The following is a 19,754-nucleotide window of genomic DNA, read 5'->3' on the forward strand; positions in this document are numbered from 1 at the left end:
GTAGTCTTTCCCTTCATCTTTATAGCTTCTCCATAATGACTACCTCGCTGGTCTGCCAAAGTATACTCTAAATAAATGTCAATCTGTTGGTTGACACATACAGTGAAGGACTGGATATCCTATTCATGATCCTGATGTGAACTGATGTACCTCTTTCATCCAGAAAGTTTTCCACAATGCCCCATAAGCACTATGGAGCATCTGTTATGTGCACCTTTTCTTTTCATGTCTCCCGCAGGAAATCAGGATAAAGGACTGGGCTCCTCTTACCTGAACTCTTGTGATATCATCCTAGTGTTTTGTCTGTCACTAGCCATTTGCAAGTAGAGTCCATTCACCCCATCATCTTTCTTTCCTTCCTTCCTTTCTTTTTTTAATTGGTTCTGAGGATTGAATGCAGGGGTGCCATTTAAAAAAAAATATTTGGAGACAGGGTCTTGCTAAATTGTTTAGAGCCTTGCTAATTTGCTAACCTGGCTTTAAACTTACAAGCCTTCTGCTTCAGCCTCCGGAGTTGCTAGGATTACAGGCATGTGCACCATGCCTGAAACATTGTAATCTTTCTAACACTGAAATCTGAGCATGCCACTCATTTAAATACCTTACTGCCCTCAAAATTCATGTCTAACTTTATTTATCTTCACACTATGACCTATTATAAATTCCATCATTACTGAACAATGTTCTAACATGTTACCTCTCTTTGACACATTTTTTTATGCAGACCCTTGCTTCCATGTGGAATACCCCCCCACTCCACACCCCCAAACACACACACACACACACACACACACACACACACAGGCCTGGAAAATTTCCACTCATCTCTCCAAGCTCCAAAGTGTCTTCCTGGGAACTTCTTTTTTTTTCCTTTAAGAAGATTTAGTAGAACCCACATTAATTGGCAATATATGGTCTCTTATACATTGTAATACAATTTCTATTTGGAAGTGTTTTGTTATTGTTGTTTTGCATTTGTGTAACTTGATAGGAATAGGGTGAGGATGAGTGCAGAGAAGTTATTCAATTCACTTTGGCTGTATGCAAGAAAGGATGAGCATTGACTACTCATTTCCTTGACAACTTTATTCACTCATTCATTCAGTGTGTTTCAGTAGACTACTATAATGGAAGATCTGGGAGACCTGATAAAACTTGAAACCACTTGTGAGGCCAGAGACACTGAGAGCTAAACTCACTCACCTCGGAGTTTGCTTAAAGCCAACCATGTAAATATAATAACAATACTACTAATAATAATTAATAATGATAAGTCATCTGCCTCATTTAACAGTTTGGTAGAACTTATGATTTTGCAAACTACTTATCATATTTTAAATCAGTAGAACAATTTGGGAGAAGATTATGGTTTCCAGTACTCCTCAAATTATTGACAGCAGACTGAGGTTTAGTAAGAGTAAGCATCTTGTTTAAGATTAACAGGTACAAGAGAGTACAAAAATAGTCCCATTCTTACCCTTTCCTGTACCATGCCTCCAGCCATCTAACTTTGCTGTACCACACACTTTGACTCTTGGTTCCAGGCACATGATTTTTTTGGTTACCTGGATGTCAGTAAGTGTAATGTTTTCTGAGACTTGAAAAGCCCTTGCACAACTGGGCTTGCTCATTCTTCTCATCATCACCTAGACAAAGACCTGCCTATGCTAGTCTGCTGACCTCAGAGGTAGAAGGCAAAAATACTTAGAGCAAGGACCAGCCATTTCTGCCCTCCCACCCAAAGCTTTAGATAGTTACAAATCCAGACATGTGAGCAAATCCAACCGAGATTAGAACTGCCCAGTTTAGGCCAGCCTCAATCACCAACCCTCACCCTCAGGAGCTACCTATATGCTGATTGTTTTAAGCCACTCAATTTGGAGGTGGTTCTTTATAAACTGCTATTTGACAATCCACCCAATTAATAAAAGCAAAGCTAGAATTAGAGAATATAATAAACAAAGTCTTCTAATAGCGGTCCCTCCTTATACATATTGGCTGCTCTGTAGGACACTAGGGGCCTAAGCATTGAAAGTAGAATGTATACAATTTAATGAGCCCTGATTTCCCTCCATGACCTGGCAGTTGCCAAAAGATCAGTTCTTGTCCCCATGTCAATCCAATAACAAGGACATTGTTTTGAGAAAAAGGAAAAAGAAGATTTATTGCTTTACTAGCAAAAGAGAAACACAGGGGACCCCTGTCCCAGAGGCTGTAATTCCGCCCCTCACCAGGAACAGAGGGCTTTTAAAGAGGTGATTCAAAGGCTACATTCCACATTTTTTCTGTTGGAGTTATAATTCACTTGTTAATTTGAGAAATGATTATTTCTGAGATTTTCTGGTATCCTTCCCAAATTCTGGATTACTTTGTTCCTATGGTGGGTATGTACTCCAGGAAAGATAACTCCTACTAGGATGAGGAAGAAAGTCAATCCTGTTTCCCCTGAGATTAGGGAGGTAGAGAGATTAGGGAGGAACAGGGAGAGAGAAAGATAAAAAAAAAAAAGTGTCTATTTTAAATATAAGGGGCAGTGGCAGAGCAGCAAGGGTTACATTCAAAAGGTAAAATAGACCACTGTTACACTTGGGATTGTCATTCTTGAGTAGCTCTGCGAAGTATCTAAGGAGAGTACAGAGATACTTCTCTAATTTTATGGACAGCTCCTGGTTTTCTTACTTACAAATTATCCTACTTACTTGAAAATATTTTATAGCGTATTATCCCACGCTATCTGATATGGAGACCGAAAGTGCAGTTGTGAGAGGTGAACCATTGAGAGGAGGGCACCCACTCATGGGAAGCTAGAGAGAAGTTGCTGGGTCAGAAGTGAGAAGAATAGAAATGGATGCTGAAGTCAGTAAAGACTGCTTTTTACAAATCCCCAGCCATCAGGAATGATGACCCCAGAGACAGAAGGTTATGAGGCATGGACTGAAATGTGGAATCAAATAGGATTTGGCTAGCTGGATCAGAGCTTGGAAGCAGATGTAATACTTTGGAATCTAAGAAACATTTTTAGTGGGATATGGAATTTAGCTCTCAAGAGGTGAGAACAGAATGGAACACAGCATGTGTTTGTTCCAGAACAATCTCATCCCAGTGTATAAGTCTTGAGTTACCATGACACTGAAGAAAGAGGCAGATTTCACTGAGTGGAGTTTTGGGGGTACTTATTGATAGAAGGCATAGTCCTGGGTAGCATCAAGACCCAGTAGACTCCCCAAAATTTGGGTTATAAAAGTGACAAAAAGCAACTTCATTCAAGACAGAATGTACCTGGTTTATCTCAAGATAATACTAAAGCCAAGCACCACGCACCAGGGTGTGGTCATAAAGCTCCACATACCACTTTAATTGCTTTGTTTATTTACAGTGTGTTGGGAAATTATGTAGGGAAAACTTACCAGAGTTACTCAGGGGCAGTTGTGGTGGTTATTACTCAAGAGGGTTATGGTCAGGTCAAGCTGAGTCCATACAATATTCTTTAATAGCCCTGGACTTTGGCAATAGTATTTAGTACTAGGCAAAATCCCTCTTGGCATATGCCGAGTACTCACTCACTCAGAAGGTTTGGCATTTACAATATTGACGCAAGCACTTGTCTATATGCTTTATGGGCACCAAAATGAAATGACTAGAGACAACCTCCAGAAGAAGGTTCCTAGAGATTCTATGCATAATCTGAAATAAATGGATGGATTTGAAGTGAGTCATAGGTGGGAGCTAGGAAGAAAAAATTTTATTATTAAAATCAGTTAACCTGTAGGCAAGTGATGCCAAAATATCTGGGCTCCAAAAGTTAAAACTGAAACAAAATTTCTCCATGATGATACCCTCACAGAATAACTGAGGAAAAGGACAAATGATATTAAGTATAAGCAAGGATTATAAAAAACAAAACAAAAAAACAAATAAAAAAACTCCAGGAACTCTCACACCATAGTGGTTAGAGTATAAATTGATTTGACTACTATTAGGCAATGTCTACTTAAGTGGAGTATATGCGTATCTTCTGACCCAACAATTCTACTCCTAGGTCTAAACACAAGAGAAATATGTACCTGTGTTTATCAGATATTTATAAGTTCATAGCATCACTATTTGTAATAGGAAACACTAGAAACAACAAAAATTTCCACCAGTGATCAAACGGATAAGCACATTTTGAAATATTCACACAGGATAGTATGTGACAATGACAATCAGCAATGTATGACCATGCTCAGTAATCCAAATGGAGCTTACAAACAGTAAGAGCAAAAGAGGTCACAGTGAAGTGCACACCATATAATTCACTTTATATATAATTCAAAAACAGGCAAAATGAATACATTCTGTCAGATGTAAAAATACTGGCTGCCTCCTAAGGGAAGCAGCGGTATCTAAGCAGGGCAATTAGGGACTTTGGGGATGATGGTCAGGCTTTGCGTCTTGATCTGAGAGCTGGTTTCAGGGGTGTTATGAAAAATTCATTGTGTTAAACACTTATGGTTTATGTATACTTTTCTATATGTATGGAATACTTCATAAAATTTTTAAAATTAAAATTCAACATCAAGTCAATGTAATATGATGCGATACAAATAGTTGACACTCTGTGTTGTCGTTTTTTTGTGAGTCAGCCAATTGCAATCCAAAAGTTTTAGCTCCTTCGAGGAGCTAAAAAAAAGTTAAAATGGAGATATTGATAACTATTCTATTCGTATGGTTGATTTAAAAATTAAGTGAGTTAATGGGCATGAAAAAAAGAAACTTTGTAAACTATCAGAATGTAGACACATGGAAGGTATTATAGAAACAAAAACAAAACACAGTTATCTTAATTTTTTAAATGGTTTTGCACTGTTAAGGTAGAGCTCCATTTGGCAAATGATAGTAATTGTGTTTTGGATCAAATTTTAAAAAGCAGGTTTGTCAATTATATAATGGTCTTTAATGTACCCAGATTGTTGCTTTTGTTTCAGAAAACAGAAAATTACATGATAGCTTGTAAATGGCACATTCAATTTCACACACTGAGAATGCTTGAAAAGCAAAAGGTCTACATATAATGCAGGAACTCAAATTTAATGGCATCAAATGATACATAATTTGATTCGTTCAACCACATTTCCAGAAATTAATCACTGAGTGTCAGTATCTTTCTGTCCTTCATGACTCACTCCATCAAAAGAAAGCTGCCCTTTTTGCCATAGCACTACTAATCAGTAATAGTTGGTTCTTTCGATTTAGCATTTCAATCCAGTGCTTAGCATCTGGAAACATTTTGAAAGGTCAGACTGCTACTCTCTTATTCGATTTAGTAAAGTTTCAAAAAACATAATGAGCTTTCTTTCTGTGCCTCCCAAAATGGTTAGAATCACCTTTAGAAATCAAAGGAAACTTTCCTTGTTAGAGTAAAAATTGGGCGTAATGATTTGGAGAGGAAATTGGGATGCATGACCTGCAGTTTCCTCTTTTCCCACTGATGTTTTTCTCAACAGCATCACTGTGGAACTTTGGAGATGGCAAATACTTGCAGGGAAGTTTATGCTAATGTGCCTTGTAGGGTGTTTGGTAAGCAATCCTGTCCTTTAAGCATTCCAGGGTTCCCGAGGGTCAGTAACACCATTCTCCTATCTGTGACAACCAAAACCAAAATGTCTCCAACCATAGCCAAATATCTCCTTGGGGGGTGATGATGAGGTGAGACCAGGTATAAAATTTCCTCCAGTGAGAATCATTGTTCTACATGAATCTCTGCTAATACCCTTGTTTTCAGATCTGCTACAATTACACCTTTGTATAGTTTCTTCTAGAAGGTAGTCTGGAAATAGTCTGGATGTGAAGAGTCTTGTTCAGAGGTTGTGCCCATAACCTGATGGTTTGGTAAACCTTATATTTTGCCATCTTGTTCTCAAAAAAATGGTGGGCTGCTATCTTGGGTGTTCATTCTTAAAGCATCCCTCTATTGGAAGTATAGAGTTTTGAGACAATCAGAGAAGGTAGCAAAAGTAAATATGGGGGGAAAGGGAATCTCTGAAGAGAATTGAAGATGATATTCAGGTCTTTCTGGGAAGGGACTCCATGATGCCTCTGGCAGTTTCCTGTACTTAGTGCGTCCTGGGACTCCTTTGCTCATACAAGTGCAAGAACTAGACTTCCAATTGATAGCAATTGAGATTCTTTACCTCATTTTCTGGCTACAGAATCATGTTCAGCTCATGAGCAGGAACTGAATGAAGGTCCTGGGAAATTAGCTTCTCTGATAGCAACCCATAGTCTTTGATGGATGGGCCTTGGTAGATAATGATTATAGCTCTCTTGTGGCTTGATGAACAGGAGTTAGTGGGTAATGATCCCAGCTCCCTTGGCCCTTCATCAGAACATCCCTGCCATATATTCTAAGCCAGCTCCCAGCATTCCCCAGCAGAACTGAGCTCCACTGGTAACTTGGCTACCTCCACTTCATTGTTTCACTTCCCTACTCCTCACCAGTGTTTCCTTGGGTCACTGCCAAATAAACCACTTTCACTTGAATTCTGTTCCTGCTTGGTTCTGAGGAAAACTGAAGAAAGGCAGTCTTAAGGGACATAGCATTTTGTCATCACATTGAATCCCTTTGTTCCTCAAACCCACGAAGGGGAGACCTTGGGAGAATCAGAGTCCACAGGTCTTGTTCCAGTGCAAGTTATTATTTGATCAGAAAGAATGCCTTCTCCAGCTACACAGGAGAGGACTCAGTCTTTTCTTTCTTATGAGAATTTACACAGGGAGACACATTTTCAAAGGGCAAACAACATAATATAACTAGGTCATGCTTTCTTAGTTTATTTTTTGACATGTACTCATGGAGGCTCAAAATGTTGCCTGGCAATTCCAAGCTCTCTGAGCTATAGTTTACTCTTACAAAGTTCTTATCTCATAACAAATAATTTATGATGCCTGCTTAAAGGGAAAAAGGACAAAAAATCCTAGAGGATTGTGAAACTCCAGATGCCAAATAAGTGACCCTTAGGAAGGAAATACAACTTGTTCTGTTCTTAAACCATAGTTCAGTCATTTTGCCAATTGATAAAATACAATACCTTTTACTATAATGCCTGGGTTTAAGAACCTGTGTATAACTTTTCCTGTTTTTCTCAAAATTCAACCAGAAAAGGGGTGTGTGTGTGTGTGTGTGTGTGTGTGTGTAAGATACTGGAGATCAAACCCAGGGCCTTGCACATATGGAAAGGTTTTAAACAATGAATCATTTGAAAAGGAATACAATCAGAAATGCTCACATAAGCCACAAATGTTGAATAGACAATGGGCAGGTAGGAAGGGAACATTTATCCATATTGTATATGATGAACAACTTATTTATTTAATTTTTTTGAAATTAGGTTTAGAATATTGACAAAATGTATAGGACTTAAAACATTTTTGGAACCTCCAGCAATGCATAAAGTCTTTTAAACATATTGCATCTATTCACTGTTTGCTTAATTGATCAAAGATTGTGTTTATTATCTATCCACATAAGCAAATTTAAAAGGAGATTTTAAAAGTGTAAAAAGTGACTGAACTATGAAGAATAATCCTAAAAATGAAAAAGAAAACTCATAAAACTTAGAGAAAGAGAGATCTAGTTTACGAAAAGGAGAGATACTCAGTACTGTAATAATTAAGATAATGTTTCTGAGTGATAGTAACTAAAAATAAATAGAATAAAACATGACAGGACTAATTGAAGAAAACACCATGTATGATATATTGAAGGTACTAATTCTTATATCCTTTCCCTTTGGAAATGTCTTCTGCACTGATTCTGGGCTTGCCCACAAGACTTGTTTTGGCCAAGAAGACAGTGGAAACTTAATACAATCCAGGCTTGAAAATGTGATGGTGCAAATTTCTGTTTCAGGTGGTCTCTCATTGTTCAGAAGGCTAGCTCAGGTTTAATCTCAGATTAGTGAGATTGCATGGAGCAGAGAAGAGTTGTCTTGTTTGAGACTGTCCTAGACCCACCAGCCTCCAAGCAACCCACCATCTAACTATGGATGGTTGAGAGATTGGTGGAGATCTTCCCAGAAGCAGAACTACCCAGCAGATCCAGAGATTTGAGGAAAGTAATAAAGATTGAGAAAGGACTTAAAATGTCACAATAACGAAGTCACAAAATTCTTTAGCCCTAGGGGAAATATGACAGTCATCTAGGTCATTCTGACCCAGCACAGCAGGTTTCTGTGGACTCCTTGACGCCATAAACATAATAAATAACCCCAGTAAAAAAGTCTTTTCCTGCTTATCACAATTCTAACCTGGAATGTATAACGTAAATGACTGAGGACACACTGTGCTGTTCTTGTTGAACAATGCAATTTCCATAATCTCCTTGTTGTTCTTTCAATTTTAAATAAGGACATTTCAGACAAAAAAAAAAAAAAAATCTTCTCAGACACCATTTGGAAGTACTTATTGTGGGCAACTAGAATTCCTGTTTTCTCCCCTGATGACCACCCTCATTTTGGCTTCAATAAAATTTGTTCTTATACTTCGTGTGCCTTGACTTGTGTTTTAGGTTGGCGAGGTGATTGATTGATTTGATTTGATTTTTTTACAGTAGCAAACTTTATTTATACCTTTGGACATGAGGGATGAGATGAAAACAAAATTATTAAGGACATTAAAAGCAAACAAGTAGTTTCACATAAATCAGTTTCTTGCATTTCAGATCTTCCTTGGTACACATGTGCTCATGTTCACAAATTGGCACTTAGAAAATAACACTCCATAGCTCATCACAACAAAGACCTTTGGAAAATACATGAGTGCCCTGTGGGAATCCTCAAAAGACTTTAAAATATTGATTTCTATAACATCCTTATTTCCCAAAGTAGCTTACTTCCTTTCCCACATCAAAAGTACTTCCTACTAATCACTGTTGGCTTTTGCTTCACTCAGATACATGGAAAATAAATTGACTTTTTTTCTAAGTTGTACCAAAACTTTAACAATATCTTTTCCACTACCAGAATTTTTTCTTGCTATCAAAAAGTATTACTAGGTCACCACTGGATTTAATATCTCCTTGTAAATACAGTCTCCTAGATAATTTTGAGGTGATTGATTTAAAGCCACCAAATCCTGGAATGATTTGCTACTCAGCCGAATTAGCTGTACCTGATATATTAGGCATAGATAATCAATACTCACTAGAGGAGAAAACAAGATGAGAAATATTTGCCATAAATGAGGGTCAGTTCTTTAACTTAGGATGAGGGATATGGAATAAAATAGTTAATACATCAAATAAATGTTTTCATGACAGAAAGATTTCATGTGCCACTATCAGAAACACAGTGTCTAATAGGAGATTTGCTAAACAATTATATATAAAAAAAATCCAGAGAACTATGGGGCCCACTTGAGACCCCAGAATTGGGGTTAATCTTGATAATTGGGGAAAATGTTGATTAATGTTGATAATAAAGACATTTCAGAATTAGCAGAAACAGAAGGAAGCCTTCTCAGAGCTCCATTTATCACAACAAAAGCATAAACTTCTGGGAATGAGGTTGCTGTGAATACCTTCATTGAGGGGAGTTTTATCATCATAAACCAAAAGATGGGGAAAACCACTTGCAACCTGTATGATCTAACAGTGTCACGAGCCTTCATTTTCCATTGGCCAAGCTCAGTAGCACACACCTGCAGTCCTTGCTACTACGGAGATTGAGGCAGGAGGATCACTTGAGTCCAGGAATGGGTGGGAGGCCAGCCTGGGCAACATAGTGAGACTGTCTCAAACAATAGTAAATTAACTAATGAAATGAATAAATGATATAAAATAAAAAGAAATAAATAGTGGTATTTCCCATTGGCTTTCCTATAAATCCATCTGTTCTCCCATAATAGTTCTTTCTTCAGTTTCCCTGAAAATTATGCATAGAAACTCAAATCTTTTAGAGATTCATTCCTTTTAGGCATTCTGATGTGTATATGGATAAACTTTATTTTCCTGTTTGGGAATTTCAGTTTGATTCACAGATTCCCAAACACAGAACTCAAGAGGGCAGAGGAAAATTTTTTCCTCCATGACCAAAAATATACAAAAGTATCCCTATTCAAAAGCTCAAATCAAGTATTGAGATTACATCTGAGTCTGGAATTATCCACGTTACATTTGAACCTATGCCCAGATTAACCAAGGCATTGGAATATTATAAGCAATTAGTAATTGTGATAAAATGTACTAGTGATGAACATATACCATATAGGCTATATACGTTATATCCACTTCTATATATTTCAGTATGATTTCAAATGATGATTGTTTCAAGAAAAAAATACAAGAATAATTTGTACTGATTCTTATTGTGAAAACTTTGATGTGCTTCTTTTAAAAAAATGCATGATTAGTGATTCTCAGATTTATGTACGTATTAGAATAGTCTGAACAGTTTTTCAAAAAGTCAAAATGCCTAGGTAGTATCCAAATACAGTGGCACAGATACAAAAAAAATGTTACAAGTTTCTCAGGTGACTCCAATGTACAGCCAATTATGGTAACCAATGACTTAGTCATCTGCACTATGCAAAGTGATAGTCATCAGTCACAAATGCCTTGTAAGTATTTGAAATGTGGTTAGTCTGAATAAGTTAAGCTCTACATGAAAATAATAGAGTTTGAAGATGTAGTATGAAAAATATAAAACATATCAGTAATATTTTTTTTCATATTTATTACAAGTTCAAATGAAACATTTGATAGGTTAAATAAAATAAATTATTAATTATACCTGTTTCATTTAAAAATGTCTATTAGAAACTTTACATATGTAGCTTGCATTTGTAGCTTACATTTCTATTAAAGAACACTGATCTAGATTACCTCACTAAACTAGAAATATGACAAATGGAAGTAATTATTTTAATGTTCACATAGTTTTACAAGAACTTGCTTAATGAGCTGCATGTTTACATTCACAAAAACAGGATATAATGTTCTACAGAGGTTCATCTTTAAAGGAAAAATAATGGCTGGGCATGGTGGCACACACAGGTAATCTCAGTGGCTTACAAGTCTCAGGCAGGAGGATCAAAAGTTCAAGCCAGCTTCAGCAACTTATTGAGGACCTAAGCAACATAGTGAGACTCTGTCTCAAAATTTAAAAAATAAATTAAAAAGGGCTGGGGATGTGGCTCAGTAGCTAAGCGCACTTGGGTTCAATTTCTTTTTCAAAGAAAAAGAAAAAAAATAACACAATACAGAGATTCTTCTGCTTAAGCAAATTTTAAAAAATTTTTTAAAATTTTAAGTTTTTTTTATTGGTTGTTCAAAACATTACAAAGCTCTTGACATATCATATTTCATACATTTGATTCAAGTGGGTTATGAACTCCCATTTTTACCCCGTACACAGATTGCAGAATCACATCGGTTACACATCCACATTTTTACATAATGCCATACTAGTGACTGTTGTATTCTGCTATCTTTCCTATCCTCTACTACCACCCCTCCCCTCCCCTCCCATCTTCTCTCTCTACCCCATCTACTGTAATTCATTTCTCTCCCTTGTTTTTTTTTCCCCTTTCCCCTCACATCCTCTTATATGTAATTTTGTATAACAATGAGGGTCTCCTTCCATTTCCATGCAATTTCCCTTCTCTCTCCCTTTCCCTCCCACCTCTCGTCCCTGATTAATGTTAGTCTTTTTCTCATGCTCTTCCTCCCTGCTCTGTTCTTAGTTGCTCTCCTTATATCAAAGAAGACGTTTGGCATTTGTTTTTTAGGGATTGGCTAGCTTCACTTAGCATAATATGCTCTAATGCCATCCATTTCCCTGCAAATGCCATGATTTTGTCATTTTTTAGTGCTGAGTAATACTCCAGTGTGTATAAATGCCACATTTTTTTATCCATTCATCTATTGAAGGGCATCTAGGTTGGTTCCACAGTCTAGCTATTGTAAATTGTGCTGCTATGAACATCGATGTAGCAGTATCCCTATAGTACGCTCTTTTAAGGTCTTCAGGGAATAGTCCGAGAAGGGCAATAGCTGGGTCAAATGGTAGTTTCATTCCCAGCTTTCCCAGGAATCTCCATACTGTTTTCCAAATTGGCCGCACCAATTTGCAGTCCCACCAGCAGTGTACAAGTGTACCCTTTTCCCCACATGCTCGCCCGCACTTGTTGTTTGACTTCATAATGGCTGCCAATCTTACTGGAGTGAGATGGTATCTTAGGGTGGTTTTGATTTGCATTTCTCTGACTGCTAGAGATGGTGAGCATTTTTTCATGTACTTGTTGATTGATTGTATGTCCTCCTCTGAGAAGTGTCTGTTCAGGTCCTTGGCCCATTGTTGATTGGGTTATTTGTTTTCTTATTGTTTAATTTTTTGAGTTCTTTGTATACTCTGAATATTAGGGCTCTATCTGAAGTGTGAGGAGTAAAGATTTGTTCCCAAATTTTTTGTTTTAAAAAATTTCTTTTTTAAAATTTTTGCTTATGCAAAATAATTTATGAATTTAAGTTTTATGAGTATATTCAATTTAATATTGTAAATGTTGCACTGATGTAAAGATTATGTAGGATTTGAGATATAGCTATAATTAAAATATGCAAAAATTTCTTGTTGAAATGTTGTTTTGATCAATCACATTTTGTCAATTTGATAAAATACTAAAGGAAATTGGGAGATAGAGAACCTATAAAGCATAATCAATACTGTACTTGCTAGTGATTTTGTTAAGTTTGATCTTTTTATGATCAAATATTCTTATGGTAAGAAAGTACCCACACTGCTCTCTATTGAGTAAAGAGATAACATTCTTCTTATGAAACTGATCTGTTTGAATGCTTTTGAATAGCATTAATTTAAGAAAAACACTATGGAAAGGAGAGGGCTGCACAATAATAGTATAGGGCTAATTGTGTTTTAAATTTAATTTAAAACCATTTAGAACTAGCACATTAGTTAAGTATATAAGGCACCATTCTATGGTTTGTGTTTGTAATTAAAAAAAATCTGGGCCAGGGTATGATTTAACTTATTTCACATGTACTATTATTACCACTATTATTCATCAGATGATAATTATCATCCATGGCTTATGGGCATCCCTTTTTAATTTATTAAAACTCTTCTTTTTCTAGTGCAGGGTTTCCTTTAAACCTAGACTAATTTATATCCCAGTTACTGTGGCAAAACTGAAAGAATGAATATACTCACAAGTTCTGCAAAAAATATCATCCTTATTACTTAAAGGTTACTAAAATGATGTTCATTTTCTCCAAAATAATTTATTATTTTTTTGGTCAGTCCTGGAGTTGGTTTATTCCACAAATGGAATATTTTATTTTTAGCTAAAAGGAAAAAGGGTGTCACCTCATAGCAGCACTGGTCACAGAACTAATATAATATGTTAACTTTTTTCTACTCATAGTGGTTTTCAACTCACTGTCCTATTATAAACCCCAATTTTGCCTTTTATTTTTACATTAATTTTGTTTTTGTTATAAAACTCCATGAATACATGATGATTATTATTATTATCAGTTATTTTTACTCTAAACTTAAATTGCCTTTAAATGTAATAGCCAAAGTCACAAAGAGAGAGAGAACAAAAGAAAGATTTTAGATCTGAATGGGTTGTGCCTCTCCTGTCTTACCCTCTCTTCTGATATCCTCTGAGCTCAAAAGCAAATGTCAGTGGAATGAGAAAGCTAACTTATATTTATCAACTTTGCTCAAAACTTTTTAAAAAGTTCTGGTGTGGTTCATTGGTTTTCATCAAACCCAAATATGCAAAGTTGAGAACCACAGTGGAACCATAATCAGGAGAGTGAGCTCCCAGCTCTAACTATCTACATGAAGTACATTTGACCAAATCCTTCATGTTCCTCTTATGGCACTTGTCCAATTCTGCCTTAAATTATAGTTATGGTTACTTGTTGTTATGTTTTTCCCTTAGGCCATTTGATAAATTTCCTGAGAACAAGAACATTGCTTAGCATATAATAAATTGTGATATTTTTAGGAAAAATGGAATATTTTAACCATTTTTTTTTTTGCATATTCTCCATAGCTATAGGCTTCCTTACAAGGGATTCAATAAACACACTGAAATGGATTGAATGCTGCATCATGCAACTCTTCTGTGGAGATTGAGAATTATTTCAAAAGTAAGCTTTTGTTAGGTTTTTCCTTCCTAGAAGCAAGTAGAGTGAATTGAACTGGAACTTGAATTAGAATAAAATGTTCAGAAGTGATTCACATCTCTGCTTTGCATGTTTGGTGTTTTAGAGTATAGCTATGCTCTATCTTTAGGTTAATTATGTTATAGAAAGCTGGTTCCTAGTCCCTGATGCCAATCCAATAATGAGGACATGAGTTTGAGAAAAAGGGAAAAAAAATTTACTGCTTTGCTAGCAAAGCAAAAACACAGGGGACTCCTGTCCCAGAGGCTGTGATTCTGTCCATCAGCAAGAACAGGGGGCCTTTTAAAGAGGTGATTGAAAGGCTACATTCCATGTGTTCTCTGAGTCATAATTCACTGGTTAATTCAGGAGATAATAATTTCTGAGACCTTCTGGTACCATCCCCAAGTCTGAATTATTTCCTTTCTGTGGTAGGTGAGTTCTCAAGGATGGATAGCTCTGCCTAGGTTAGGGAAGAAAGATAATCCTGTTTCCCCTGAGATTAGGGATGGGGAGAGACTAGGGAGGAGGGAAAGAGGAAGAGAAACATGTCTTCTTAAAAGTAAGTTAGGTGGCTGAGCAGCAGGGCTACATTCAAAGTAGAAAGTGGACCACTGTTACAATGGCTCACTAGGTAATTTATTTGCAAGTGGTTAAAACATACATATGTATCACCTTTTTAGTTTGCTAGAGCTAGAGACACACATTTATTTTTTTACATATATATTGTACGTGAACTGAGAAAATGCTTCATAGTGCCCTCTCCCTTCTCTTTAGTTTTTGCCTCCATTGTTCATTCACAAATAATAGTCGTTGCCATTTATTCAGACCCTGCTATGAACTGGGTGCTTTACCCACTTTTATTTCATTTTTCTTAACCTACAAGTTAAAGATTATAATGCTTGTTTTACAGATCAGAATTAATTTACATATTTTTAAATAAACTTCCAAGGTAAAATTGCCAGTGTTCGCCATAGAAACAGGGCCCAAAGAATGTATTTTTTTTATACATATGCACCAAAGAAAAAAATTTCCACAAATTGAGTTTCAAAGATTTAATTGTCTTTTATCAATGATTCATGAACTGAGCAGCAACGAGCCTTTGAAACAGAAAGGCGCTCCAAGGAGCTAATCAGAATGGGTGAGTACCATTGGTAGAAAAAGAAGGAACAAGGAACAAATAGAGGACTGGTTGTTTCAAGGTTACTTTCTTATAGGGGTGTAACAAAATCTTCTTGGCTCAATTGGATTTAGCTTTTATCTCCATCCCAATTTCTCAGAAGGTCACATCATATAAGTAAATAGCTCAGGTTTTGGTGTGTTGATGTGGAACTTTAGTATAAATGACTCCATTTTGGACCTGCTGTTTTTTTTTTTTTTTTTTTTTTTAATATGGATGTGTGTAACAGATACATATATGTTACATATAGATGTGCATTACACAGCTTTCCATCATTGTGACAAAACACCTGAGAAAATCAGTTCAGAAGAGGAAATATTTATATTGATTTAAATTTTTATTTAAGAGGTTTCATAATCACCTGGCTCTATTACTATGAGCCTTAAGCAAAGCAGAAAATCATGGTGCCAAGAATGTGTGGTCAGACTGCTTACCTCAGGGTGGCCAGGAAGCAGAGAGAGAGATGATAGAGATAGAGAGAGAGAGAGAGAGAAAATTGTGAGAGTGAGGAAGGTTCTAGGGAGAAAATATATCCTTCAAAGTCTTGCCACTAGTGACCCACTTCCTCCAACTAGTTCCTACCTCCTAAATTTTCCACCACATCCCAATAGATTCACCAGCTGAGAATCAAGGCTCCAACAGTGAGCCTTTGGAAGACATTAAGAGATCCAAACTACAACATGTGTATGTGTTTTTAAGGAATATGTATCTGTATACATATTCTTAGAATATAATCCCGTTTCTCCTGAGAAAATATATGTTTATATATTCATATATATATTCTCTCAATATGTAGACTATGTATGTACACATATATATATATCTAAAGGGTATATATCTACATACATATTCTAAAGGACATATATATGTATGTGTGTGTAAAAATACATATTCTAGATACACATAAATGTATATTGATACACATATTTTATATACATATTATATATATATGTATGTATATTTATATGTACACATATATGTATATCCATATACATTCTTTAGAATATGTCTGTCTATATATAAAGAGATTATTTTAAGGAATTAAAAAGGTACAAAATTAAACAGTCCATATGCTTGGGCAATCTTGGCAATTGCAGGTTAGGCTGTCAGACCAGAAACCCAGGAAAGACTTGTATTCTAGAGACTGTGTCTTCTGGAAGTATTCTTTCTTGCTTTGGGGAGATTGTCTTTCCTATTACGGCCTTCAATTAGCTTGACTGAGTTTCACATGAATTATAGAGGGTAACATGCTTTACTCAAAGTCTATTGATTTAAATGTTAATCTCAGATGAGATTAAGCATACATTTATTAAAAAACATCTAGAATAACGTTTGACCATCTGGGTACCATGCGTTAGCAAATTAACACAAAAAAGTCACCATTATACAAGTTAAATGTTATAATCCCATGTTATAGATGAGCACAGTAAAGGACTCAGAGATATTTGGATACTAATAGACAGTTTATTATGGGGCTTCTGGACTGTATAAAAGTGGTTTTTGTTTTCCAAAGCCCAGATGTCTGTGAAAGTAATGGTGTTTCAATTAAGCAGAAATATGCTCTTTTAGAGACAAACTCATGCTAAAAGAAGCATTTAGTGACCATGGCTGTATGTTTTAGAGGTGTCTTTTAGCTACTGATATAAACATTAACCAAAGATGACCATCTCTTCTAATGGGATGTATGCTTGTCATGATAGACAACTCTGTAAAAAGAGGAGTTACAAAAACTAAGTCACCTTGTCCTTCACAATCCAGAAACTTTTCCATCATTTCCTTTCTTGATGCAAACAATTGAACTTAAGGCTCTACTATTTATAACCATGACAATAGTATATTCCAATATATTGTGGCATATTGAGTCTTTAATCTTCACTTTATATTCCCCAACTCTGCATTTAGTCTTGAACTAAGCGTTAAAAATTATTTCCAGATGAGCTTCAACTACCTTTCCAGCCTTTCAACCCTTCACTGTGAACAACAGTTGGACTAAACTTGCTCCCGAGAGGACTCATGGGTTCACATATTCTTTGCCCATTTTGCTAATTAATGCCTCTGTGTTCATCTTTCTCTCCAGATGAACTTAACTGCTGATTCCGCTTCTGCTTATCCTTTCATTTCTCAGTGACGTTCTCAGTGAAGTTTCCAGATCGTTTGAGTGGGATTAAAGTTTCCAGTTTTAGGTAATGCATGATCTCTATTCATCTGTTCAAAAAGCACTGAAATCAGTGTCTAAAAAGAGTCCCAAAGTCAAATACAATCTATCCCCCCTTGCAGGAGGATGCCCTATCCTGCCTCTGTAGGTGCTCAATAAATGTTTGATACATTAACTGTGACATGAACCAGAGAAGACAATAGAAATTAGGGAAACGAGGAGGAAGACGCCTTCCTATGAAGGAAGAGAGCTGACTCCCCTCCACCTTTCTCCCTTCCACTGGTCCAGGATCCCCGCCCACTCCTCCGACCTTAGGAAGAAGCAGGCACTGCGCATGCTCTGTATCCAGGGCTTCCTACGGGCGCGTCGCCCCGCCTCCTCCCGGCGCACGGGCGCGCGCGCGCGCGGTCCCGGGGAGCGTGCCCTGCGTGCGGGTGCTCGCCGAGCCCGGCCGGGCGCTAGATCCCCGAGTGCCCCGGCCGGGGCCAGAGAAGCCGGCACCGGGCCCAGGTGGCTAGCAGCGACGACCCCCGAGGCGACGAGGAGCTTGGGCGGTGAGTGAGGGCGCCGCGGGCGAGCGGGCGGGCACCTACGCGCGTGCGCAGCGCTGGACCGCCCGGTCAGAGGCGCGCGCCCGGCCGCCGGCCGGAGTGCCCAACTGCGGCGGGGCCGGGCCGGGGGCATCGGGTTGTCGGTCCACCTCGAGCCAGGGCATGCATGGGCTCCTGGGACTCTCACCCCGGTTCGAGAGGTGCTGGCCGTACCGACGGGTTTCGCGAGGGCGCTCTAGGTGGGGCGCCCCGGGCCAGGGGCAGGGCCGGCTGCTTGCAGCCCAGCGACTGCACGGAAGGGCGAGGCGAACCCGCCTGGGCTCCAGCCAGTTGGGTGCTTGACTCTGGAGGGAGCTTAGGTTCAGGGTGGGGGAACAGGTCCTTGGAGGGGGCGCGGCCGGGAAATCTTGGAGCCTTGCAGGTGGGGCGGCGGGGAGGCGGCCGCACCCCCTCGCCCGGAGAGGCGCACAGTTGGGAACGGGAGCAAACTTCCCCCAAGTAACTTTTATTGAGGCTCTGCCTGCAGGGTCTAGGGGGACAGGTGTGTGGCTGGGTGCTTCAGGACCGACACCCAAGGCTTGCCCAGCTCTGGTCCTCGCAGGACCTCGGCGAGAGATGGTGGGCGATTGCGGGGATTGATTTCCCTCTGGTGCTAGGAGCGCGTCCTCCCAAGTTCAGAGTGGCATTTGTAGTTCATTCACTGTTAAGATAGATGTAGAAGTTTGGTGTTTTGGTAAGAAGGATATTTGCTCTGTTGGGAAGAAAGGTCTTATGCTGCATTGTCTTACTATCTCAAAGAAAGTTTTGTTAGAGTTTGCTGGGGATTCCTATTTATCAAGCAACCTATTTGTGCCTGCTTGGAGAAAACTATCTTAATTCTATTATTAGTTTCAAAAAGACCAAAGGAGATATTTGTTTTTTCGATTTATTTTGAAAATACTCCCCGTCACGTCGCAAATCCTTTAACATAGTAAGTAGTTTCCAAACTTGGCTGCACAGGAGAATCGCTGGGAAGTTTTAAAACTCTGGCATGCCCAAATTGCAGCCCAGGCCAATTAAAGCACAACGTAGGTTTTTTTTTTTTTTTTTAAGATGCCCAGGTAATTTTGAAGAGTTTGGGAACTGCTGGCGTAAGTCAAGACTTGAGTTTTACAAAGTAATGACATTCAGTTTATAATTGATGGGATGAAATTCCAGCTCATTTTCCTTAGATAGGAACTCACAAAGGGTGGTTTGTTTCCCACCAGGGAGGGAGCGAAGCAGAATATAATGTGACTCTGGTGCGCACAACATTGTTCTAAATGTTTTTGAATTTGTGCTGGGGCTGGGAGCAGGAGCTAGAAACTTGATTGCGGAGGGGGAAGATCTCCGTTGCAACATCCAGTGTACAAAGTATCTGAGGGGCCAAATAACTTGTGAACAAGCTCGTGAATACCACCTGATCAACATCCTGAATGGAGCCCCCCCCCCCCCCCCCCCCCCCCCCCCCCCCCCCCCCCCCCCCCCCCCCCCCCCCCCCCCCCCCCCCCCCCCCCCCCCCCCCCCCCCCCCCCCCCCCCCCCCCCCCCCCCCCCCCCCCCCCCCCCCCCCCCCCCCCCCCCCCCCCCCCCCCCCCCCCCCCCCCCCCCCCCCCCCCCCCCCCCCCCCCCCCCCCCCCCCCCCCCCCCCCCCCCCCCCCCCCCCCCCCCCCCCCCC

General features: G+C 38.8%; 1 protein-coding gene across 1 annotated transcript in view; it reads left to right on the forward strand.

Moving 5' to 3' along the window:
* Positions 1 to 17,915: 17,915 nt before the first annotated feature.
* The window catches only part of Btbd3 (BTB domain containing 3), a 43,215-nt gene continuing 41,376 nt past the window's right edge, over positions 17,916 to 19,754 (forward strand). The window contains exon 1 of the mRNA XM_015482954.2: positions 17,916 to 18,062. The gene's annotated coding sequence lies outside the window, so the exon portion shown is untranslated. The remainder of the gene's footprint in view (positions 18,063 to 19,754) is intronic.

The sequence above is a fragment of the Marmota marmota genome, unplaced genomic scaffold (assembly GCF_001458135.2).
Source record: "Marmota marmota marmota unplaced genomic scaffold, marMar, whole genome shotgun sequence".
NCBI classification, from domain to species: domain Eukaryota; kingdom Metazoa; phylum Chordata; class Mammalia; order Rodentia; family Sciuridae; genus Marmota; species Marmota marmota.